This window comes from Mustela erminea, chromosome 8 (genome assembly GCF_009829155.1).
Source record: "Mustela erminea isolate mMusErm1 chromosome 8, mMusErm1.Pri, whole genome shotgun sequence".
Lineage (NCBI taxonomy): Eukaryota > Metazoa > Chordata > Mammalia > Carnivora > Mustelidae > Mustela > Mustela erminea.
Genome location: NC_045621.1, coordinates 19449411 through 19476911, shown reverse-complemented (window position 1 = coordinate 19476911; position 27501 = coordinate 19449411).

Sequence of the window (27501 nt, the reverse complement as noted above, 5' to 3'; positions counted from 1 at the left end):
GTCAACCTGATCTCTCCCTTCATCTTCACATGTTATCTCTGTATATCTGCATCCAAATTTCTCTGTTTTATAGATGCCTTTAGGGGTCCCTGGGTGGCTCAGTCAGTTAAGGACCCAACTCTTGATTTCAGCTCAAGTTGTGATCTCAAGGTCATGAGGTTGAGCCCCATGTCAGGCTTCATGCTGGGTATGGAGCTTGCTTAAGAGTCTCCCTTTCTCACTCTCTCCCCCTCTGTCCCCACCCCCACATTCTCTCTCTCAAAAAAAAATTAAGATTAAAAATGTATAGGTTAACTAATCTTCAACAAAGTAGGAAAGAATATCCAATGGAAAAAAAGACAGTCTCTTCAACAAATTGCATTTGGAAAGCTGGACAGCAACATGTGGAAGAATGAAATGGGACCACTTTCCTACACCTTACACAAAAATAAACTCAAAACAATTGAAAGACCTTAATGTGAGATAGGAAACCATCAAAATTCTAAAGAAGAACACAGCCAGAAACCTCTTTGATCTTGGCTGTAGCAACTTTTTACTAGACACATCATCACAAGCAAGGGAAACAAAAGCAAAAATGAACTATTGGGACTTCATTAAGATAAAAACTTCTGCACAGCAAAGGAAACAATCAATAAAACTAAAAGGCAGCCTATGGAATGGGAAAAGATATTTGCAAATGACATATCTGGTAAAGAGTTAGTATCCAAAATTTACAAAGAACATATTAAATTCAACACCCAAGAAACAGATAAACCAGTTAAAGAAATGGGAAGAAGACATGAATAGACACTTTCCCAAAAAAGACATCTGAATGGCTAAAAGACACATGAAAAGATGCTCAATGTTACTCATCATCAGGGAAATATAAATCAAAACCATAATGAGATGTCATCTCACATATGTCAGGATGACTAAATTAACAACACAAGAAGGTTTAATGAGGATGTGGAGAAAGGGGAGCCCTCTTGCACTGTTGGTGAGAATGCAAACTGGTGCAGTCATTCTGGAGAACAGTATGGAGATTCCTCAAAATGTTAAAAATAGAATTACCCTACAACCCAACAGCTCACTACTAGGTATTTACCCGAAGGATACAAAAGTGTTTATTAAAGGAATACATGCATCCCAATGTTTATAGCAGTATTATTCACAATAGCAAAACTATGGAAAGACCCCCAAGTGTCCTTTCACTGATGAATGGATAAAGAAGGTGTGGTACAGATATACAATGGAATATTACCTGGCCATCAAAAAGAATGAAATCTTGCCATTTGCAATAACATAGATGGAGCTAGAGTGTATTGTGCTAAGTGAATTAAGTCAGTCAGAAAAAGACAAATATGATATGATCTGACTCAGATGTATAATTTTAAAAAGAAAATAGATGTACATATAGGAAGGGGAAAAGTAAAAAGGATAAGCCATAAGATACTCTTAACAATAGAGAACAAACTGAAAGTGGATGAAGGGAGATGGGTAGCAGATGGACTATATGGATGATGGGTATTAAAAAGGGCACTTGTGATAAGCACTGGGTGTTGTATGTAAGTGATGAATCACTGAATTATACTCCAGAAACCAATATTGAACTATATGTTAACTCCCTAAAATTTAAATTAAATAAATAAGTAATTTTTTAAAAAAAGACACCAGTCATGCTGGATCAGGGTCTTATCCTACTCCAGTATGACCTCATCTTAACTAATTCCATTTCCAATGACCCTGTTGCCAAATAAGACCAAATTCTGAGCTACTGGGGGTAAAAACTTCAACATATGAATTTGGAGAAGGGGAACAGAACTCAACTCAAAACAAGTAGTGTCTTATTTCTCCATCATAAAATTACTATTTTTCCCTTTGTAATTTATATGTATATTAAGAGGAAATAAATCAAGACTATATAGTTTCAGTATTCTGTTTTCCACCAAACTTTCAGCCACTAATTCTAGCATCCACTGATGATTCTTGCCAAAAGCAATTACTGTGGTGTTTCCCAGATGACATATTCTGTTTTTATCATTCTCTATATTTAACCTTTGGAGTTATGCCTTAAGGAAAATCTTTCTCTTCTCTTCCATTGATTTAAGAACATTATTTGTATTACCATGGACTCATGAATTCATATTTTATTCAATAATTTATAATCCATTATTATCATTATCTCATAATGTCCATGCAGACTTAAGTTGGCTTCTATGTCCTTTAATACTTCCCCATTATTTTTTTTATCAGTTTCTTAATGTTTGGCACAATATATTCCAGACTGATCTTGTACTTTCCTTATTTCAGCCATTTGTCCAAAGAGTCCTGATTCCTTCTTTGGAGAGTGGTATCTAGAACCAAGATTTGGGGCTAAGTGTGCTCATAAGTACTATGTGGTGTTGCTTCAACTTCTACTCAGTACCAGAACTAAGATATAGATTCTGCATAAACACACATAAACACATACACAATTATACATATCGTTAACTGCTTTGATATTTACCGTTTTAGCTAACTGTATTAAAAACCATCTGAATATCCTGATGACTCCATTTCCAATCCAACACCACAGTGTTCATTCTCACCTTCTCTAGCTTCCTTATTTGCAACTCCTTTTTCTTGACAATGAGAAACCTGATGTGAAAGAAAGGCTCCACTAAAACCTGGGAGAAATTTCTGTTAAGTCTATCACTGGCTTTTTATGCAATCTATTGCTATACTTTGCAAAGGTTTTTTCAGCCAACTTTTATAGCAAACAATAAAATTTGATAGAATGCTGGTATAAACTGGTGGTGATTTGGGAAAATAGAGGCTTTGGTGAAAATTCATCCCATTTTTTGCATATAAAACAATACTTTGGGGGTTGTCTGGGTGTCTCAGTCAGTTACATATCCAATTCTTGATTTCAGCTCAGTCATGATCTCATGATAAGGGTTATGAGATAGAGCCCCACATCAGGCTCCATGCTGGGCATGAAGTCTGCTTAAGATTCTCTCTCCCCCTCACCCTCCACCCTTCAACCCCCCTCTCAAAAAACAGTATTTTTTGGCCTTATTGAGGTATGACTGACAAAATTTAAATATATTTAGGTTGTACAATGTTTTAAGATGATAACATGATGATTTGATATACATACATATACATACACATTGTGAAATGATTATATCATGTTAATTAACACATTCATCACCTCACATCGTTACCAAAGTATAGAATGGTGGTTCCCAGGAGTTAGGGGGTGGGGGAAATGACAAGAAGAATAAGTTCTGGAGATCTTATGTGCGGCATGTTGATATAGTTAATAATACTGAATACTTGAAGTTTGCAGAGAGTAAATCCTAAGTGTTCATTTTCTATTTCTTTATATTATACAATTATAAGAAGAAAGACTAAGCATTAGGGACAATGTTTAATATTAAATGTATATAAACTTCCAAATAAATATTTTAAAAACATTACAAGCTTTGAGCTTGATTCTGCAAATACAAGTTTGAGGTTTGAAGTGGCTTTTTAGTCTTTTTTCATTATACTCTCTTCACTTTCTGCATACACTCCATAAACAAGAAATGCTGTTTTCTAAGAGTGACCAAAAAATAACACCCTTTTAAATTACAATTCAATATTAACTGTTACAATTGGACTTAAATATAATTGTTCTTTTCATCCATTGATAACTGTAATGTTGAGAATTATTGTAATCATATCAATGGACTTAAAATTCAGACTTTTTAAATCAAATATTTGAAAATAATGCTCTAATTTACAAAATGCACAATCATCGTCAGAGTAGCTACTTTACATCTTGGTTGGACATCTCTGGAATGAGACAAGGGAGAGCCAGAGAGTCAACTCAGAGGGCACAGGAAAAGTATTTCATACAACATTCTTAATGACTGAGAAGTAATTTCCCTTCCCAGGGACTCTTTTTGAGTGGTTCTACTCCTCCACATTCAAAGAAATCATCTTATAGTGATTACTGATGGATTTATCCTTTGCCTTCCACTGGAGGTGGCTTCCACATCCCACACTATCCCTTGTTGGTTTTTCTAACACCTAACCATAACTTTTTTCACAGTCTATAAGACCTCCTCAATTACTCCATTTCAGTGTGTCATCTGTCTTAATGTACTGAGGGATCCAGAAGAAAACTAGCCTGGTCCCTAAATGGTGAACCTGTAGGAGGGTTTCTTTATCTGTGATGTACAGTGAATTTGATCACTAAAAGTTTCAGCCTGGGTGGCTGAAGTATTAGAGCAATAGCAGCTGGCACCAGAAATAGCAGTTCTCCCCAGGAGAACGCTTGAGTCATGTGCAGGAATCTGGACTTATAAAAATTCACCTTCATGGTGAAAATGACCATCTATCAGATAATATAGAATGAGTCATTCATAACAACAAAAGACATAGATAACACTCCCCTCTCATACAAATGTAAGGAAGGAAGGACCATCTGCTTAGGTTTTCCCAGTGAAACAACACACAGGAAAATAGGTTACAGTTTGTAAATCAGGATCCAGAGAAGGTACACATTTCAAATCCAGCTGACTTTTTTCATGTCTCTTCTAATCTATAATTTACCCTTCCTTGTTTTCACTGGCAATTAATTTGTTTAAAAAAAAAACTGAGTTGTTTTTCCTATAGTTTCCCAGAGTGTGGTGTTAGTGATTTCACCCACATTGTTTAATGTTTATCTCCTATGTTTCACATAAATTAGTAGTTAGATCTAGATGAATGATCAGATTCAGAGTTGAATTTTGGCAAGAATACTTCCTAAGTTGTGTCAGTTATATCAATAAGGAGGCTAAAAAATACCTGGTCATCTCTTGTTTTGTATATTAGTACCTATTAAAATTTCTTGATAAAAATTTCATTATTTGAGGGAGGAGTCAAGATGGGGGAGAAGTAGCAGGCTGAGACTACTTTAGCTGGCAGGAGATCAGCTAGATAGCTTATCTAAAGATTGCAAACACCTGCAAATCCATCAGCAGATTGAAAAGAAGAACAGCAATTCTGGAAACAGAAAAACAACCACTTTCTGAAAGGTAGAACTGGCGGAGAAGTGAATCCAAAGCGACAGGAAGATAGACCCCCAGGGGAGGGGCCAGCTCCTGGCAAGTGGCGGAGCAACGGAGCACAAAATGGGGACTTTTAAAAGTCTGTTCTGCTGAGGGACATCGCTCCAGAGGCTAAACCGGGGCGAAGCCCACGCGGGGTCAGCGTGGCCTCAAGTCCCGCAGGGTCACAGAAGGATCGGGGGTGTCTGAGTGTCACAGAGCTTGCGGGTATTGGAACGGGAAAACAGGCTACAGAGACAGAACCGACAGTAAGCTCACAGCTCGGGGTTACCTTGAACCGGCCACAGGCTCGGTGAGCTCAGAGCGCGGCCAGAGGTCAGGCAGACGGGAGTTACTGGGTGCTGTTCTCTGAGGGCGCACTGAGGAGTGGGGCCCCGGGCTCTCGGCTCCTTAGGACCAGAGACCAGGAGGCCGCCATTTTTATTCCTGACCTCTGGAACTCTACAGAAAGCGCTCAGGGAACAAAAGCTCCTGAAAGCAAACCCGAGCAGATTACTCAGCCCGGCCCCTGGTAAGGACGGTGCAATTCCGCCTGGGGCAAGGACACTTGAGAATCACTACATCAGGCCCCTCCCCCAGAAGATCAACAAGAAATCCAGCCAAGACCAAGTACACCTACCAAGGAGTGCGGTTTCAATACTAAGGAGAGCAGCAGAATTCCAGAGGAGAAAGCAAAGCATGGAACTCATGGCTTTCTCCCTGTGATTTTATTAGTCTTGCAGTTAATTTAATTTTTTTCTTTTTCATTTTTTTCTCTTCTTCTGCTAAAATTTTTTTTAACTTTTACCCTTTTCTTTTTTAACGTTTTTTAACTAGTTTATCTAATATATTTTTTTCTTTTTTATATTTTTCATTATTCGTTTTCTTTTTTTAAATTCTCTTCTTTTTTTTTCTTTCTTTCTTTTTGAACCTCTTTTTATCCCCTTTCTCCCCCCTCACGATTTGGGATCTCTTCTGATTTGGTTAAAGCATATTTTCCTGGGGTTGTTGCCACCCTTTTAGTATTTTACTTGCTCCTTCATATACTCTTATCGAGACAAAATGACAAGGCCGAAAAATTCACCACAAAAAAAGAACAAGAGGCAGTACCAAAGGCTAGGGACCTAATCAATACAGACATTGGTAATATGTTAGATCTAGAGTTCAGAATGACAATTCTCAAGGTTCTAGCCGGGCTCGAAAAAGGCATGGAAGATATTAGAGAAACCCTCTTGGGAGATATAAAAGCCCTTTCTGGAGAAATAAAAGAACTAAAATCTAAACAAGTTGAAATCAAAAAAGCTATTAATGAGGTGCAATCAAAAATGGAGGCTCTCGGGCGCCTGGGTGGCTCAGTGGGTTAAGCCGCTGCCTTCAGCTCAGGTCATGATCTCAGGGTCCTGGGGTCGAGTCCCGCATTGGGCTCTCTGCTCAACAGGGAGCCTGCTTCCCTCTCTCTCTGCCTGCCTCTCCATCTACTTGTGATTTCTCTCTGTCAAATAAATAAATAAAATCTTTAAAAAAAAAATGGAGGCTCTCACTGCTAGGATAAGTGAGGCAGAAGAAAGAATTAGTGATATAGAAGACCAAATGACAGAGAATAAAGAAGCTGAGCAAAAGAGGGACAAACAGCTACTGGACCATGAGGGGAGAATTCAAGAGATAAGTGACACCAGAAGAAGAAGAAAGAGAGAGGGGAGCAAAGGTATACTGGAGAGAATTATTGGGGAGAATTTCCCCAGTATGGCAAAGGGAACGAGCATCATAATTCAGGAGGTTCAGAGAACGCCCCTCAATCAATAAGAATACGCCCACACCCCGTCACCTAATAGTAAAATTTTCAAGTCTTAGTGACGGCAGGCCAGAAAGAGCTGGCATGATATTTACAAAGCACTAAACGAGAAAAACATGCAGCCAAGAATACTATATCCAGCTAGGCTATCATTGAAAATAGAAGGAGAGATTAGAAGCTTCCAGGACAAACAAAAACTGAAAGAATTTGCAAACACCAAACCAGCTCTACAGGAAATATTGAAAGGGGTCCTCTACGCAAAGAGAGAGCCTACAAGTGGTAGATCAGTAAGGAACAGAGACAATATACAGTAACAGTCACCTTATAAGCAATACAATGGCACTAAATTCACATCTCTCAATAGTTACCCTGAATGTTAATGGGCTAAAGCCCCTGTCAAAAGACACAGGGGATCAGAATGGATAAAAAAACAAAACTCATCTATCTGTTGCCTCCAAGAAACTCATTTTAAGCCCGAAGACACCTCCAGATTTAAAGTGAGGGGGTGGAAAAGAATTTACCATGCTAATGGACATCAGAAGAAAGCAGGAGTGGCAATCCTTATATCAGATCCATTAGATTTTAAGCCAAAGACTATAATAAGAGAGGAGGAAGGACACTATACCATACTCAAAGGGTCTGTCCAAAAAGAAGATCTAACAATTTTAAATATCTATGCCCCCAACGTGGGAGCAGCCAACTATATAAACCAATTAATAACAAAATCAAAGAAACACATCAACAATAATACAATAATAGTAGGGGACTTTAACACTCCCCTCACTGAAATGGACAGATCATCCAAGCAAAAGATCACCAAGGAAATAAAGGCCTTAAACGACACACTGGACCAGATGGACATCACAGATATATTCAGAACATTTCATCCCAAAGCAACAGAATACAAAGCTAGAACTCAACCACAAGAGGAAGTTTGGAAAGAACCCAAATACATGGAGACTAAACATCATCCTTCTAAAGAATGAATGGGTCAACCGGGAAATTAAAGAAGAATTGAAAAAAATCATGGAAACAAATGATAATGAAAATACAACAGTTCAAAATCTGTGGGACACAACAAAGGCAGTCCTGAGAGGAAAATATATAGCGGTATAAGCCTTTCTCAAGAAACAAGAAAGGTCTCAGGTACACAACCTAACCCTACACCTAAAGGAGCTGGAAAAAGAACAAGAAAGAAAGCCTAAGCCCAGCAGGAGAAGAGAAATCGTAAAGATCAGAGCAGAAATCAATGAAATAGAAACCAAAAAAACAATAGAGCAAATCAACGAAACTAGGAGCTAGTTGTTTGAAAGAATTAATAAAATTGATAAACCCCAGGCCAGACTTATCAAAAAGAAAAGAGAAAGGACCCAAATAAATAAAATCATGAATGAAAGAGGAGAGATCACAACTAACACCAAAGAAATACAAACTATTATAAGAACATACTATGAGCAACTCTACGCCAATAAATTTGACAATCTGGAAGAAATGGATGCATTCCTAGAAACATATAAACTACCACAACTGAATCAGGAAGAAATAGAAAGCCTGAACAGACCCATAACCAGTAAGGAGATTGAAACAGTCATTAAAAATCTCCAAACAAACAAAAGCCCAGGGCCAGACGGCTTCCCGGGGGAATTCTACCAAACATTTAAAGAAGAACTAATTCCTATTCTCCGGAAACTGTTCCAAAAAATAGAAATGGAAGGAAAATTTCCAAACTCATTTTATGAGGCCAGCATCACCTTGATCCCAAAACCAGACAAGGATCCCATCAAAAAAGAGAGCTATAGACCAATATCCTTGATGAACACAGATGTGAAAATACTCAACAAAATACTAGCCAATAGGATTCAACAGTACATTAAAAGGATTATTCACCACGACCAAGTGGGATTTATTCCAGGGCTGCAAGGTTGGTTCAACATCCACAAATCAGTCAATGTGATACAACACATCAATTAAAGAAAGAACAAGAACCATATGATACTCTCAATAGATGCTGAAAAAGCATTTGACAAAGTACAGCATCCCTTCCTGATCAAAACTCTTCAAAGTGTAGGGATAGAGGGCACATACCTCAATATCATCAAAGCCATCTATGAAAAACCCACCGCAAATATCATTCTCAATGGAGAAAAACTGAAACCTTTTCTGCTAAGGTCAGGAACATGGCAGGGATGTCCATTATCACCACTGCTATTCAACATAGTACTAGAGGTCCTAGCCTCAGCAATCAGACAACAAAAGGAAATTAAAGGGATCCAAATCGGCAAAGAAGAAGTCAAATTATCACTCTTCGCAGATGATATGATACTATATGTGGAAAACCCAAAAGACTCCACTCCAAAACTGCTAGAACTTGTACAGGAATTCAGTAAAGTGTCAGAATATAAAATCAATGCACAGAAATCAGTTGCATTTCTCTACACCAACAACAAGACAGAAGAAAGAGAAATTAAGGAATCAATCCCATTTACAATTGCACCCAAAACCATAAGATACCTAGGAATAAACCTAACCAAAGAGGCACAGAATCTATACTCAGAAAACTATAAAGTACTCATGAAAGAAATTGAGGAAGACACAAAGAAATGGAAAAATATTCCATGCTCCTGGTTTGGAAGAATAAATATTGTGAAAATGTCTATGCTACCTAAAGCAATCTACACATTTAATGCCATTCCTATCAAAGTACCATCCATCTTTTTCAAAGAAATGGAACAAATAATTTTAAAATTTATATGGAACCAGAAAAGACCTCGAATAATGAAAGGGATATTGAAAAAGAAAACCAACGTTGGTGGCATCACAATTCCCGACTTCAAGCTCTATTACAAAGCTGTCATCATCAAGACAAGATGGTACTGGCACAAAAACAGACACATAGATCAATGGAACAGAATAGAGAGCCCAAAAATAGACCCTCAACTCTATGGTCAACTATTCTTCGACAAAGCAGGAAAGAATGTCCAATGGAAAAAAGACAGCCTCTTCAATAAATGGTGCTGGGAAAATTGGACAGCCACATGCAGAAAAATGATATTGGACCATTTCCTTACAGCACACATGAAAATAGACTCAAAATGGATGAAGGACCTCAATGTGCGAAAGGAATCCATCAAAATCCTTGAGGAGAACACAGGCAGCAACCTCTTCGACCTCAGCCGCAGCAACATCTTCCTAGGAACATCGCCAAAGGCAAGGGAAGCAAGGGCAAAAATGAACTATTGGGATTTCATCAAGATCAAAAGCTTTTGCACAGCAAAGGAAACAGTTAACAAAATCAAAAGACAACTGACAGAATGGGAGAAGATATTTGCAAACTACATATCAGATAAAGGACTAGTGTCCAAAATCTATAAAGAACTTAGCAAACTCAACACCCAAAGAACAAATAATCCAATCAAGAAATGGGCAGAGGACATGCACAGACATTTCTGCAAAGAAGACATCCAGATGGCCAACAGACACATGAAAAAGTGCTCCATATCACTCGGCATCAGGGAAATACAAATCAAAACCACAATGAGATATCACCTCACACCAGTCAGAATGGCTAAAATCAACAAGTCGGGAAATGACAGATGCTGGCGAGGATGCGGAGAAAGGGGAACCCTCCTACACTGTTGGTGGGAATGCAAGCTGGTGCAACCACTCTGGAAAACAGCATGGAGGTTCCTCAAAATGTTGAAAATAGAACTGCCCTATGACCCAGCAATTACACTACTGGGTATTTACCCTAAAGATACAAATGTAGTGATCCGAAGGGCACGTGCACCCGAATGTTTATAGCAGCAATGTCCACAGTAGCCAAACTAATGAAAGAACCTAGATGTCCATCAACAGATGAATGGATCAAGAAGATGTGGTATATATACACAATGGAATACTATGCAGCCATCAAAGAAATGAAATCTTGCCATTTGCGACAACATGGATGGAACTAGAGCGTATCATGCTTAGCGAAATAAGTCAAGCAGAGAAAGACAACTATCATATGATCTCCCTGATATGAGGAAGTGGTGATGCAACATGGGGGCTTAAGTAGGAGAAGAATCAATGAAACAAGATGGGATTGGGAGGGAGACAATCCATAAGTGACTCTTAATCTCACAAAACAAACTGAGGGTTGCTGGGGAGAGGGGGTTTGGGAGAAGGAGGGTGGGGTTATGGACATTGGGGAGGGTATGTGCTTTGGTGAGTGCTGTGAAGTGTGTAAACCTGGCGATTCACAGACCTGTACCCCTGGGGATAAAAATATATGTTTATAAAAAATAAAAAATTAAATATATATATATATTAAAAAAAAACAAAAATGATGTAACTGAGAGCATAACAAAAAGCATGGAGGACATGGGGAGTTAGAGAGAAGGGGGTTGGGATAAATTGGAAGGGGAGGTGAATCATGAGAGACTATGGACTCTGAAAAACAATCTGAAGGGTTTGAAGTGGTGGGGGGGTGGGAGTTCAGGGTACCAGGTGGTGGGTATTATAGAGGGCACGGATTGCATGGAGCACTGGGTGTGATGAAAAAATAATGATACTGTTATGCTGAAAATAAATAAATGAAAAAAAAACTGAAGGCATTTAGATGGCAAAAAAAAATTTTCATTATTTCATTAGGGTTTCTAAAATGGTAATTTTCTGAATCTATTGTTCCTTTTTAACTTGTTAATTTGAAACCTCTATATGGAGAACCTTTTTCCCTGGTGTATCAATCCATAAAGAAAAAACAAGATAAATACTCAATTCTTTCCCTTCATGTATTATTTTTTAGAATAATGACTTACTCCCTAATATCCTCCAAATGTAACCAGTGATTTTACTATAAGAATGAATTAATGGTATTAGTCTCAGTGATGTTCAGAGTGTTCCAGATTTTAGCAACGGAAGTCTCTTAATGATGGCTTCTGAGTCCTTTGATGGATTTCTCACTTTCTGGTTTGACAAGACATTCAAAGCTTATCTTTTATATTTTTTCTCCAAACTTGGGTCCAACAGTTTCTCCAAAAGACTCCTTATTTATTTCTTTAATGAGTGATGGTACTTAGATACCACTCTCCTGCACTATGTTGGCCATTGTTTTTAGGCCTTTTCATTGGATAGAAAGAAATAGTTTTTATTTTTTTAATGTTCAGTTAGCCACTGTATAGTAGTACATCATAACTTTTTGATATGGTGTTCAATGATTCATTAGTTATGTATAACACCCAGCACTCATCACACACATGCCCTCCGTAATACCATCCCCCTCTTATCCTGTCCCCTACTACCCTCCCCTCTGAAACCCTCAGTTTTTCTCCCAGGTCCATAGTCTATCATCGTTCATCTTCCTCTCCGATTTTTTTCCCCTTCAGTTTTCCCTCCCTTCCTCTATGGTCTTCCATGCTATTTATTGCTTATGAAACCATAAGATAATTGTCCCAGTCTACTTGACCAACTTCACTTAGCATAATCCCCTCGAGGGTTGGCTTGTTTGTTCGTTTTTAAGATTTTGTTTTGTTTCATTTTTTTAAAGATTTATTTATTTATTTTTGAGAGAGTGCACACCACGGGGAGCAGCAGAGGGAGAGAATAAACCTCAAGAAGACTGTCAGTGTGAAGACTGATGTGACCCTGAGATCATGACCGCAACCAAAATCAAGAGTCAGATGCTCAACAGACTGAGCCACCCACTGTGTAGCCTTTCACTCACACTGAAAATTCTGGTTCTCATAATTAGTCATTTGGTTTATACTGTAATTCACATACAATGGACTCAAAATAACAAAAACAAAACTATCCTAAACATTATAATTATAGAAAACAGTTTATGATGTTTTTACAGGGTTCTTTTTGTTCCTGGGATATACCTTACTAAGATGAACAGTTAATTTCATGTTTGAAGTAACCTGAAATAATTATTCTGTATTGTTCTGTCACTAACTCAACATTTAAACTATAATTTTATACAGTAATAATTATAAAAGTAAAGATATAATTTTATAATTTAAAACTTACAATGATACTATTTTAAAAATTTAAATATAATTTCATAATTATAAAATAATTTTAAAAATAAAACACTCATAAAATCTTAAAAGATAAAGGTATAATTTTATTTTGCAAATATTTTCTTTTATTCTATCTTGCATAAAACTGACACTCTTCTTTCCAAATTCCCAGGTTTTTTGAGAAACACTGTTCATGAGTTCAGTCATGAACCCAAAAATATTCAGGTAAGAAACAAGAAAAAACAATTATAACACCCTGAGTCACTTGTTCATGTGGACATTCTTGTAAGATTGTCTTTCTTCATTTTCAGATATTTAAATGGTATCTAATTTATATGCTGAAGTAAAGTATAAGAACATAAGCTAATAATGAAGGTAACATAGTGTCTCACATTAGAATAAGGAATGGATTCTGAATGATATGAAACACCTACATATATTCCCCAGAGAACAGGAATTGTTCAACAAAGTCTACATTGGAAAGCTGGAGTTCTGTTCAGCAATTTAAATTTTTTGCCTCCACCAGAAGAAAAGAGTCAAATGACTGACAGTTATAACTATTTTAGTGATAAAGTATTTTCAAGACTTCCATGGAAACTGGTAGAAATTCATCATAATACGGAAAGAACCAAGCATTTTTGTCTGTTTATTTGGTTAGTTGCTTTTTTTGTTGGTGAAACAGAACACTGAAAAATTTAGCTTCATCATCTTTAGAGCAGCCAACATAGCTATTGGGAGTAATTGTGCTTGAAAAATGATTTGGGAGTGAGGCAATTTATCTCTGAAGAAAATATGCTTGAGAATAATTTTACCAAAACAAGATTATACATCTCCACAGTCAATACCCAAAATTCTAGGCAAATTATTTTACTCTTTTCCACATCTATAAAATAGGAAGAAGCATTTTATTGGGAACCTTAAAACAATTTCCTTGAGATGCAAAGTTGAGATTAAGATTCTAAGTGATTTACACCAGTCAGAATGGTTAAAATTAACAAGTCAGGAAATGACAGATGTTGGCTCAGATGCAGAGAAATGGGAACCCTCTTACACTGTTAGTGGAAATGCAAGCTTGTGCAGCCACTCTGGAAAACAGCATGGCGTTTCCTCAAAAAGTTGAATAGAGCTACCCTACAATCCAGCAATTGTACTACTAGGTATTTACCCAAAGGATACAAATGTAGTGATCTGAAGTGGCACCTGCATCCCAATGTTTATAGCAGTGAGGTCCACAATAGCCAAACTACGGAAGAGCCCAGATGTCTATCAACAGATGAATGGATAAAGAAGATGTGCTATATATATAAACAATGGAATACTACTCAGCCATGAAAAAAATATGAAATCTTGCCATTTGCAATGATGTGGATGGAACTAGAGGGTATTATGCTAAGCAAAATAAGTCAGAGCAGGAAAATTATCATATGATCTCACTCATATGTGTAATTTAAGAAACATAATAGAGCATCATAGAGGAAGGGAAGAAAAAATTTTAAAAAGGTAGAATCAGAGAGGGAGACAAAACACAAGAGACTCTTAATCATAGGAAAAAAACTGAGGGATGCTGGAGAGTGGGGAGGGGAAAAGAGGTAATTGGATGATGGTCATCAAAGGAGGCATGTGACATCATGAGCACTGAGTACTATGTAAGACTGATGAATCTCTGAACACCTCTGAAACTATATGTTAATTAATTGAATTTAAATAAAATAAATAAAGAAAAGATTCCAAGTGAGTTTAATGACACATATTTGTGTCTCAGGATTATAGACAATTAGTCTTTTAATTCCATCATATGGTAGTTGAAGGCAGGCTACATTTATTCTTTACAATTATTATGTCTATCTTACTAGTGGATGGCACTGCACAGAAAAGAGTTTAATGGAATAACTCAACAAACAGCAAATGCATAAGGTCATACAACTTCCATTTCATTCAGAATTTGAGTACACAAATTCAATCACATTTATAACATCACTTATTTGTGTCTAACCTCCATGAGACAAACAAACTTTTTCTATAGTTGAAGAAACAGAGGATCAGTGGGTTGAACTGACTTTCCATAAATCTAGAACTCAGGTCTTTTGAGCCCTAGAACATTGGATGAAGAGTGGTGACACACTTAGCCCTGGTCCCGAGTTCCAGTTCAATGTATTTTCCCTCATATTTTGCTGAGGTGTCACTGATCTATAAACTTTCTTTGAAACAAATTCACAAAGTTGGGAAGCACTGATCTCTCAGTCACAAGAAGGGGATATTTGAGAAGGGAAAAATATGCTTCCCATGAAAATAACATCATGAAAGTCAACTATTCTTAGAATTAAGAGCCCTTTTTTAAGTGGTCCAGGCATTGGAAAAAAAGATGGAACCTGTTAGTGGGTAAAGACTGGAAAACCAAAAGAAACATAGGTATCCAGAACCTCACCTTGATCTGAAGATGAGAGGTTAGAACATCTAAGAGTTTAAAGATGATCATTCCCACTGGCTTAGGGAGATTAATTTCCCTAAAAATACAAAACAATGTCCTATGGACCATCCATAGAACTGAAATGGTCATTATTAGACATTACCCCTTATAAACATGTTTGTATTGATCTAATAGCCTGCCATCTTGCTATATCCATACTCGTGGCATACTCTTTTATAATATACTCTATTATTTTCAATGTCTCAGATCATTTAAGGGCTAAATAATCTTCTCTTTAAAATAACATTTTTTTCTTTTCAATACTTATATTTTAAGTTCCTTTTTATGTAATACTACACTATATAAAACATCCAGTTTAATGATAATAAAAGCACTAAGCATATACATGCTTGTATTTTTTATTCTATAGTAAATGCTTTTGATGTATTTCCATTAAGACTGATGCTCTTTCATTCATTGGTGATAAATATAATTTATCCATTTGAGGATATTTTTTGCTATCCTTAGTTTATTATTATCATTTTATTATAATTGGGTTTGCTTTTCATCATATTCCTTCATGCTCTAAAGTGATGATTGTATTTTTCTCCTTCAACTAATTAGTTGACATGTAAAATAATATTTATGGATTTTGCTAATATAAAAGTACCCTTGCATTTCTGGGATAAATACAAATTGGTTGTAGCATGTTATCCTCCTCATACCTCACTGGATTGAGATTGGCTTGTTTCTTTTTAAATTTCTTTGATTCCATACTTTTCTACTTTGGAACCAATGTTATACAAATAACACAAAATTAGCTAGTGAATTCTTTGCCAATTCTCTGAAAGGATCTGTTTAAGATTAGACAGATCTATTTCTTAGAAGTGTGTTAGAATAGGCTTCTAGAAACCAACTGGGGCTGGAAGCTCATTGTAGGAAAATTGTTCACTCCTGGAGTTTTAAAAACGTTCTAAGATATTGTCTCCCTCTTTATTTTTGAATCAGTTGAGTCAGCTAACTGCAAATATTTGTGTAGCTGTTTTGTCTAAGTTTAAATTTATTAGCACAAAAATATTCACAGTGTGCTTTTTATTAACTATTAGTTTATTTATAAATAATTTATAAAAATAAAATATAAATTACATATATTATATATAATATTAAAATGTAAATAATAAATATAAAAATTTTATAAATGAATAATAAATAGGTAGATAAAGACCAATAGGTCTTATAGTCTGTTGTTTCTACTGACTTCCACACTTGGTGTGTTACCTTCTTCATTGTTTAATGATCATTTATTTTTTTTTTTTAATAAATGATCATTTATTTTTAATTACTTCACATGGGTTAGAAAAACTTTCCTCTAAAGCAGGTTTGATTCTGCTGGTAGCCATCAGGACCACTTTTCCACACACCTTACCTCCTACATTCCAAGTTTATTATCTCTACTTTCAATACCAGATCCGCTTCACTAATACTTGGCTCAAGATTCATAATCTAAACCGTGATTTTACTATATATGTTCATCCCCTGGGCAAGGCCACACCACCCAGAAAAATACTGCCTTGTCCCCCAATCTCAGCTCTATTTTATTTCGTTTCCACAGTATTTAGTTGGATAGTCATTAATGAATGCAGGTTTCCCTGGGCTGAATTCATTTAGTCTATAGCAGGAAGTCATCTGTGATACTAGAAGTGCAAATTTATGTCCAATTTCTTGATTTTCAACCAGTGTGAATCATTTTGTTTCAGATATAAATCTTTCAGAGACACAGATTTTAGAGGCTTCATTTTGTTATCAGGTTGTTGGTACAATTCAGTACCTTGCAGCTGAGGACTGAGACCCTCATCTCCCAGAGGGTATCACTGTCCACAGGCAGTTCATGACATGTTTCTTCATGGCCAGTAGAAAATGATCTGTCCCTCTATGGGGGCCCTGTCTCTTAAGGCTTTCACCTGATTAACTCAGGCCAATGCAGGAAAGCTCCCTTCTGATGAACTCAAAATCAACTGATTTGAAACCTTAATTATACCTGCCAAATCTCTATACTCACACCGTATAATGTAACCTGATGATAAGAGTTAAATTCCATACTATTCTCAGGTCCTGCCTGCACTCAAGGAGAGGGATAATACAGGACTTTTACACCAGAGAGCAGGAATCTTGGGGGCCATCTTAAAATTCTACCTACCACAAGTATTCTCATTTACAGCTTCCACAACAGATCTATACATAACTGAGAACTGAGAGGGTAAATGACAACATTTTCAGACCATAAAATGAATATTAAAAAAAACTCTACTGAAGTTGGGTTATAGTGAAATGATTACTAGTAGATCAATATAACTGTAGTTTCCACGACTGGTTAGTCTTCTCTGCTCCTCCTCAAGTAAGCTGTTCACTCTTTTCAGAAGAGCAGCATGGTACATGCTTTGCACCACACTTGGAAGCCTCTTACTCTGAATGTTGATCTAGTAGATACCATACAAACCTGTGACATCAGGACAATTCCTCTCTCCTTAAAATAAGGTCAACATTTACTTATCTGTCCAGCAAATATGTTTTATAATCATGAGTTAAGTATGAAAGAATAAAAAGGAAATTAATTGATATGTATTCTATTTGTGTAACTCTACAATCATCTGATTTGCATCATAAATGAAGTCTTAAGTAAAATTTAAGAGGACAAAATTTTGCTTAATTGTCACAGCTGCTAAAAGGCAGTTGGATAATATCCCATCAGCATGCAAGAACAGGGTTAGCCACTCAATTTTTAGAAGTTCTTCATCTGTATCATGACATTACGTGCACTTTCAACTTCATCACTAGCTAACTCTCAGTAGCTAGTAAACATCAGCATTAGCTCTTAATTGGTAATCAGGACTTCTGGTAGGGCAGGACTTGTTGAATTAAATCTGAAAGTACTGACCTAATTTCCCAGACATTTAGAAAGTATCACGGTCTTGATACTTTCTAGTATACACGGACTGCAATGGCTCCTTTCACGGCTGCCCCATTGCTCTGAAGAACAGACTGCTTCTACAAGAGTTCTACAGAATAAAAGCTGTCTTAAGAACTTAAGCTTTCACAATTTATGGTAGAAGCTTAATTATTCTACCATTAATAGTGAGTGATTTCTGGGGCATCTGGGTGGCTCAATGGGTTAAAGCTTCTGCCTTCAGCTTGGGTCATGATCTCAAGTTCCTGGGATTGAGCCCTGCATCGGGCTCCCTGCTCATCAGGGAGCCTGCTTCCTCCTCTCTCTCTGCCTGCCTCTCTGCCTACTTGTGATCTCTCTCTTTGTCAAATAAGTAAATTAAATTTAAAAAAAATAGTGAGTGATCTCTGATTTTGAATCTAAATGACCTGACATGTCCAATTATTCTTTAGCTGCCAAGCAAAATTGGTACAAATTAGCCTGCCTATCCCATAATACTCACTATAAGTTACTTTTGCCAGAGAAACTGTGATGAACAGACATAATAGGTTCTTGTTAGTTGTAGGAACTAATGAGATTGACACTCTATTTTTTCCTACTGGGAAAAGAACTTTTCTCATTCTTCATATCTTTGTTACAATGTGATCCAGGGACTCAAGATTACTGGCACAAATTTGGATCATGATCCAGAGGTACTAAATCAGAATCTGCACTGTAACTAAATCCATAATTTTTGTGAGCTTTAATGACTGAGTAGCAGTGCTCAAGATCTCAGGAGATTATCAACCAGCTCTGATTATAGTAATGATGATTATAAAATTGTAATTATGACTATTACATTTGTTAATAATATGGCAATTTTATTATGACATAGTCTATATATCTTACAAGAAGGGCACATTCCATCACCCAAGGCAGAAAAAGGAATGGGTTTTCTGTAACTCTTACTACAATGATCTCTGTTCACATAATATCTTGCACTGATGTAGGCCCTACAGCATTGAGGAATGGGTTCCTGCACTCCCAAGACCTCATGGCATTTCAGAAATAGCTTAAGGAGGAAAAGCAACCTTGAGATAACTGCTGCGCCGGGTCTGGAGAGCCTGGAAAGGGTTGGGTGACACACAAACCTGCCTCTGGAAGGATGGATGTCACAGTGCTGGATGCCTGGTTGGCTACACCAGTGTCAACTAACATCTTCCTTTCCAGAACCTATTGACCCTCCCTATCTCATTTTTCATTTCCTGCCAAAAAAAAAGGAACATTTTAAACTCACTATAAGAGTTGAGTACTTCTTTTCGGCTGCTTTCTCTGTGAAGTAAATAAACTGAAGCATTTGCTTCCCTGAAAGCCAACTCTTTACCACTTCATTAAGCCTCTTCCCACTTCAAGAGTAGATCCTTCCTCTGACTTCCTCTCATCTCTTACCAAACTAATTCTGAACTTCCACATTCCATGAGTGAATACGTCTTTTCAGTATATGTGCTTTGAGCAAATGGTCCTTAAATTTTAGCATCAGAATTAACTAAAGAGCTTGTTAAAACACAGATTGCTGGACCCCATCCACAGATTTTCTGATTCAGTGAGTCTTAAGTGGAGCCCCAAATTTTGTATTTTAAAAATTTTCCAGGTGATGCTGATGTTTTTGTTCAGGGCACTCCACTTTGAGAACTGCCATTTTCAAAACAGAATTCCAGGCATTGGGAGTGGGCTGAGAAACTGTGGGGTAAACAGGTACCACCCTAATGTCTCTCCTCTGCATCAGGTTAATGTGGGTCTACCAGTGTCCACTCAAGTCTGCAAAGACCTGGCCATCCAGGATGCAGACAGAGTAGCCATGTGCAGAAATACCCCTTTCAGCTGGCCTCAGTTGAGGCCACTTTGTGCACAGGCAGTTAATCCCTGTGCAAACACATCTTATAGGTGAGGCTGTAACAACAATCCTACTACTATTGTGTATTGAAAGTGACACAACTGATGTGAAATTGAGTTTTTTAAAAAGCCTCATTTAAAGTGCAGTCAGGGAGCCCTGAAGGGGAGCTCTCATGCCCGTCCCCCTCATCACAGCCTGCACGACCAACAGAAGAAGATCATTCTTATCTTCACAAGGGAGAACGCTTTTCATATAAAAATTTCTCTTCTGCTTTTAAGAACAAGAAGGAAGATCTGTGTGTGTGTGTGTGTGTGTGTGTGTGTGTACACTATTGCTTGCAACCAATGAGGAAACACCACAACCTCAAACTCTTGTTCCTCTAATGAATTTCTGTTCAAAACAACCCTTCCCACTTTCCTCCTGAAATCTAATAAAAGTTCACCTTCCTTTGGTCTCTTTGCCTGGGGTTTTCCATTTCATGCATGTCCTAAATTGCAATTCTCTGTTATTCTTGAGTAAACTCATTTTTTGCTACTAAGATAACTGGCTATTTTGTTTTTTAGTTTGATATTAGCAATATGGCTTCCTGCATTGGCTGTTTAATGGGGAAGACTAGCATACCGATTTTGGAAAACAATTAAAATGGCATGATTTGTATATGAACCATTCAGTCTCTGAACCCAATCAGCTATCTCTGAACCCAATCAACTATCAAAGAAAATTGGAAGTTTCTTTCTCTCTAGAGTGATGAAACAAACATTTCTCCTTTGGGGAAAAGAATATAGAGAGCTGATCTATTGTGCCATCTGAATGTATGTTCAACTGTTCTATTGTATGCTGAACTGTTATATTTCTATTAAATATTTATCAAATTTTCCTTAATAACAAGCTATTGTTGTTCTCTAATACAAAGTGAAAAAAATACAAATTTGCAAATGCATACAAGCCTGACAATGAAAAACTATACACAAACATTCATTTACTTAACAATTATTTACTCAATGACTGGGATTAGGAAATGTGCATAGTTCAGAAACAACAAAGATAGAAAGTCAAGTGTGATGATTAGTCAGTACTAAGATGTGACTTTGGCCAGGGACCCAGCCCTGCCAATCATCCCTCTTTTCCTGGGAAATCAAAGTACCAGTCACTAACATAAGTATAAGTGCTATGGAGATGAACATTCTGTTAAAATTACACTGAGATATCTGAGTTTATACTCAAAGTAATTGAACGAGTTTATGCTTTATGAAACCCATGGTTCTGGCAGGAAACCAGCATACACGCAAAGGGTTGAACAAAAGAGACTAATGAAGAGACTGTTTGGACAGGATTAAGGAAACAAGGGAAAATGAGGTACCCAGGGACTAGCAACAGAAGGAATCTTTTACCATTCCAGGCCTTACAGGTCAAGGGGAAAAACTAGAACCCAGTGAGAATTAGAACCTTGGAAACAAGGCTAACAGAGCTACTATCTGCAAAAATGTACCAGTGCCCAAATTTTGGCGAAGTTGAGGGAAAAAGGAAAATTACCTCAAACTCTCTGGGCTCCCTCCCTCCCAATCTCCTATCAGTGCCTCCTGTTGGCTGAATCCAACTAGAAGCCCAAGTGATGTCATTTGTAGAGGTCAACTTTCTGAAGCAGGGCCAAATGAATTATAATTTACACTTTAAAATCCCTCTGTTCCTCTCAAACTGTAAATTATGGGAGTGGAAAATTCTGAAGTTCATATGGTATTCCCCTGGAGGAGTTCTCATGCAGAGAGAGAAAGATATCTCAGCCTCCAAGACATTTGGGGCTGATTTGTGTTGACAATTCTGCTGTAATAAATGGAAAACACAGCACAACAAAATGGGCATCATTCCCTGAGGAATCAGTACCGCCTAAGAAGGTGACAAGCAGGAAGGTCCAGAGAAACACGGTGACCCAGCTTACTGTAAACCAAGACTAATCAGCAGCCTGACTCGGGTAAGAAGTTCCTGCTTCTGCAGGGGGTTGCAGCCTGGCAGTGGGAGGTCACACAACTTCTGGAATGTTGAAGGTGGAGGAGCTTCTCTTCCTCATGAGGAGTATAATTAATTAGAGTTTATTTAAGTAAAACATATCAGCCTTCTAAACTTCAGAAAGAGGTCGTGTTTATACTTTGCAATAAACATGACATACAACAACAACAAAAGCTGCTTTTACTTATGACTGTTGAGAATACAAGTCTAGAAAAAAATAGTGTTAAATATTAAAAGCTTTTATGGCTAGACTGTGTATATTTACATCTTGTAATGCAATATTTGCACAGATGATACAAATAGTTCACTTGCAAGATTCATAAATAATATTTACAAAATATTGTCTGGAGAAATGTAGTTTCATGAAGATTGAATGTGAGTAAAAAACTAGTCTCAATCACTGCTAACAAAATGATGAATAAATAAGTTTCAGAAAAAGAAAAGGATGGCTATAAAGATGCATAGTTCAAAGGTACAATTTTTTAATTCTTTCTGTAGATGTTGCTGTCATAATTTTCACTTTGGAAATAAAACAAGAATCTGTGTTCTGAAGAATTTTTAATTTTTTTTTCTTGGAAATTAGGCAAAAGTTTGCAGTATTGATTAAGTAGGCTGAATTTTAAAAGGAAAAATTTTCAAAAATAACAGAACCAAGCTTGTCTACATCCGGAATAACTAGAGAAAAGATTATTTTTCATAATGGGCCATTGACCCACTGAAAACTATTAGTCATATATCTCAGCTGGTAAAAAGCAGCAATCAAGGATGATGTACAAGATTAGAAAATTAGCTGCACTTTGCCGGGCCAACTCAAGCATTGTGCTACAATCCAGTCTCCGTACAACACATTATTGTAAGCAAAAGTGATGTGGAGTTAGTACATTAAAATTCTGTCCAAAAAGAGGAGTATCTGCTCTTGCCCTAGGTCCACAGACTTGGAAGCATTTGTTAAAGGCAGAATAGTCCAGCAATGACCCAGAGCTGCCTCTCAGAGAGGCAATGCCCATAACGGAAAGGAAAGCATGTATACAAAGATGAAGTCCCTCTGATACTCAGGATGGAAATGGCAATCTAGTTCCTTTCACTCTGGTGATAGAAATTTGGAAAGAGTGAGAAGATAAGGAATAGTAGGTAAATTGACCAAAACAGTAAGGAGCTTCTTTTAAACATGTGCTCTGTGTATCCCACTTGCAGTTAGAGCTTTAATTATTTAAAATAGAATATTTCTAGGGGTGCCTGCGTGTCTTAGTCAGTTAAGCAACTGACTCTTGATTTCAGCTCCGGTCTTAATCTCAAGGTTTGTGAGGTTAAGCCCCATTTCAGGCTCCACACCCAGTGTGGAGTCTATGTTAAAGAAAAAAAAAAAATTAGAATAGAGTATTTCTAGTTGGGAGGTGAGGCAGTGAGGTGAAGAAGAGGGATGTTTCCCTGTTAATCCCATTAGATTCCTGGGATCCTCCCAATCTCTAGCTCTAATTAATTAAGCTCTAAGTAATGTGTTGCCTGCACAATTCAATTGGCTTCTACTTGTTTCAGTGATGTTAGTGTAGATTCTTTAAACTCTTGAAGTCAAAGATTAGGTTTATAACTACTTGTTCCCCCACCAGAAAACTTGATGGTTTCAGACACATAAAAAATATTCAATGACCATGTCAGAAATGAGAGGGATTGATTTGTTCTGTGATATATATAAGCATATCAAGTTCTTTTTTTTTTTAAAGATTTTATTTATTTTTCAGAGACAGAGGGAGAGAGCGCGAGCGAGCACTGGCAGACAGAGAGGCAGGCAGAGGCAGAGGGAGAAGCAGGCTCCCTGCCGAGCAAGGAGCCCGATGTGGGACTCGATCCCAGGACCCTGGGATCATGACCTGAGCCGAAGGCAGCTGCTTAACCAACTGAGCCAAGGAGCATTTTCTAGAAATGCTTTCATATTATTTTAATAGTAGTTCATTCTATAAACAAGTAAATCACAAAGGCATTGTAACCAAAGAATTACTGGTGTTAACCAACACACACAAATATTATTACACATATGAAAAATAGAATAGTGAAGTGTTTTTTATTATTTTCAATCTCACTTTTCCTTAAAGTTTGAAATTTTCCTTGAGAGCACCCCCTGTTAGACATAACTCATATTAAATTCACATGCTAATTGGAGTGGCTAATGCCATTTATGTTCACTAATTACCTTTATCCAAAAGAGTAATAAATGTTCTCATGTCTCTATGATAGGTAGTTACAATTTAGAGCCAGCCTTCTGAGTTAAATACCCATGAAGATGGAAAAATAGAGGTTTTCTCTTCCTTGAGATTTACATTCAAAGAAATTGTGCCCAGGTTCTTGAAAAAGACATTCTTGGATGGAAAAACTGGCAAAAGGCTTTTTAGCTTTGAGAAAGATTTACATACATATCAAAGGAACAAAGAAGGAGTGCAAATATAAAAGTTTTCTAAAGCAAATAAGCTCTAAGAAAAAGGAAGGAAGAAGCTTCTTTCCCTTTAAAAACTCCATTTTTTTTTCTTTTTAGATTTGTATTCAGTTGACAAAAGTACATGTGATTTTGAAGAATTTTATTTCTATTCTATGGTGAGGAAGTCCGTGGAAAGGAAGAGGAACTGCTGCCTAAAAATAAAAAAGATAATGGGGCGCCTGGGAGACTCACTTGGTTAAGCATCTGACTCTTGATTTTGGCTCAAGTCATGATCTTAGGGTGGTGAGATCAAGCCCTTCATTGGCCCACATAAGGCATGGAGTCTGCTTAAGATTATTTCTCTCTCTCTCTCTCTCTCTGCCCCTCCCTCTTCTCGCCCTGTCCAGCAGCAGCAGCAGAAGAAGAAGAAGAAGAAGAAAAAGAAAAAGAAAAAGGAGAAGGAGGAGGAGAAGAAGAGAAGAAAGAGAGAGAGACAAAGAAGAAAGAGGCAAAGAAAGAAAGAGGGAGACAGAGAGAGATGAATATTTTGCTGCATATTTTTTTTCAGTGTATTTAGTTCTTCTCTTTTAGTCATCATTTACTATCTTTCGTCTTTTATCTCTTCTCCTTTCTCTCTATGAGAAAAAAAAAGTCAAGAACTGAGGCAAGAACAAAAGTCATAAAAGAAGTGCACACTTCTAGGGTGGTGGATAAAGAGAATTTGGTCTCGAGTCATCAGGTGAATCACCAAAGTCACACAACCCATAAGTGGCAGACCTGGGACTTGAACCCTGGGTCTTTTGACTACATATCTACTATGAACCAAAATGAAATTCCTCATGTGCCTTTCTTATTTGTTGCAAAAATGTAATAACTGTGCAAAAATATGTAGAAAATAGAATTGGAATCATAAAAATATTATAGATATGCATACATATATAGAGAACAGAGGTTTCAGGATATGCTTCCCTTCTAAATTCTTTAAGCAGTGATACATTTCCATCCAAATTAGGATTAATTAAATTTTGAAGTCACGTTCTTTTGCTCTCACCTGTTTTACACTGGTTTTATATTAGTAATCTTTCTTTCGAAAAGAGTTGCATTGCTAAAAGGAAAAGAGTTTGAGGAAGAATGGGAGAAATAATGCCACAATCAAATCTGATCTTTACAATCTGAAATCATGGATGTGGAAAATTAGTACTTTGGGATAAATACAAAACTCCCTGTGATCATAAAACTACAGGGGGTAGCCCAGGAATCAGAAGACACCAAGAGTTTATACCTAATTTATTCCATTTAGCTTTTGATTATAGCATTTACCTAGCAAATAGGATCCAATTAGGGTGTGAATTATAATGCACCTGGGAACACTTATCTACACGCCTGGAGCTCTCTGCCACCACGTGGGATTTTAAAGACACTCCAGGGCACTGCCAAGAGAGGAGCCAACAAAAACCTCAGAACCTCGTAAGCAAGACTTGAAAACACTTCAGGGTTCTTTTCCTGAAGAGCAATGGCCTGTTTGGGCAGTGCTGCTTACTCATTCATATTATTAGGAGTTGTCAAGAGTTCTTCTTAACAGACTGATAATAGCCTGAGGTCTAAAATCTCTGTGAGATTCCAGGGAAAAAGTTTTCTCAAACTACCCTTTCACAGAGCCACCCTGTGGAGTTACTATTTCATTCCTGACACTGATTTATTATGCTTATTCTAGGGGAAGTTTCTACATTATGCTTGACAACGACTGCTTTGTGCAGATAATTGCCCCACGTGAAGGCTTGTGAGAATTTTGCTTTTGTCCCATTTTTTACAATCTTATAAGGACAATCTTATGTTCTCCTCTGGCTTCAGAATATGGATGATGCAGAATATAGAAAAGATAGAGAATGAGGCTTGACTGTGAGTGCTGTGGGTCAGTTGTAGGCCAGCTGGCAGGCTACCAATCCTCTCTGAAGCACCAGGGAGGGAAGGAGGCTCCTTTTCCATCCTCCAGAAAAGGAAGGTTTCACCCATCGGTTCTGTTCAGTTCTGTGCATACTGTGGGTGATCAAGCCAATCTTCCCCTCAACTTACGCAGTACACCAGTGCAAGCTCTTCTGAGCATTGTCTTCCCTTCTCTTTGGCTCTTCCATTATTTTTTTCTTTCTAATGGATTATCCTTTTTCAGTACACAATGTGCTGTAACATTGTTGATCTTTTTGTCCACCCTACTCCTACCAAATATTGCCTTATTTCTCTGCTCCTTTTGAAGCAAAAATCCTTAAGCAAATTTTCTTTACTTCCATCCCTGTTTCCTCTCTGTTCTGTCTTGAACTCAACCCAATCAATTCCAATGCAAGTGTTCTCGTTAGTGTCACCAATGACTAGGACCTCTACTTAACAAATAGAGTGATTGGTTCTTTGTTCTCACCTTGCTCAACAATTGATCACTTCCTCCAAATGTTAAATTGCCACAGGGCCTCAATCTTAAGACTCTTCCTTCTCATTGTTCACACCACTTAATTTTCATTCCATACCTTAAGTAGAATGCACAAATTGATGATTCCCAAATTTATATCTCTAAATTTGATCTCTCTCCTGACCTTCAAACTTGGACAGTCATATTTCTCCTTCGTATGTCCACTTACATGTCTAATCAGCATTTCAAACTTATCATCCCAAACCAAAATCCCTCCTGGATGCTTCTCTTTCTCTTGTACTCCACAATTGCCACTCTATTCAAAGTATATTCAGAATCCAACCATTCTTCTCAAACTTTACTGTGGCTACCTCTTTAATCTATGCCACCAACACTTCTGGTCAGAATTATCTTGATAAAACCCTAATTGATCTCCCTGCTTCCATTCACTTTCTACAGTCTAATCTTAACACAGCAGCCAAGGTAAACCTTTCACTTTCTTTCATATATTTTTTAATTTAAATTCCATTAGCTAACTTATAGTACATCATTAGTTTCAGATGTAGTGCTCAATAATTGATGTTTTGTATAACACCCAGTTTCATCTCATCGCATGCCCTCCTTAATGCCCATCA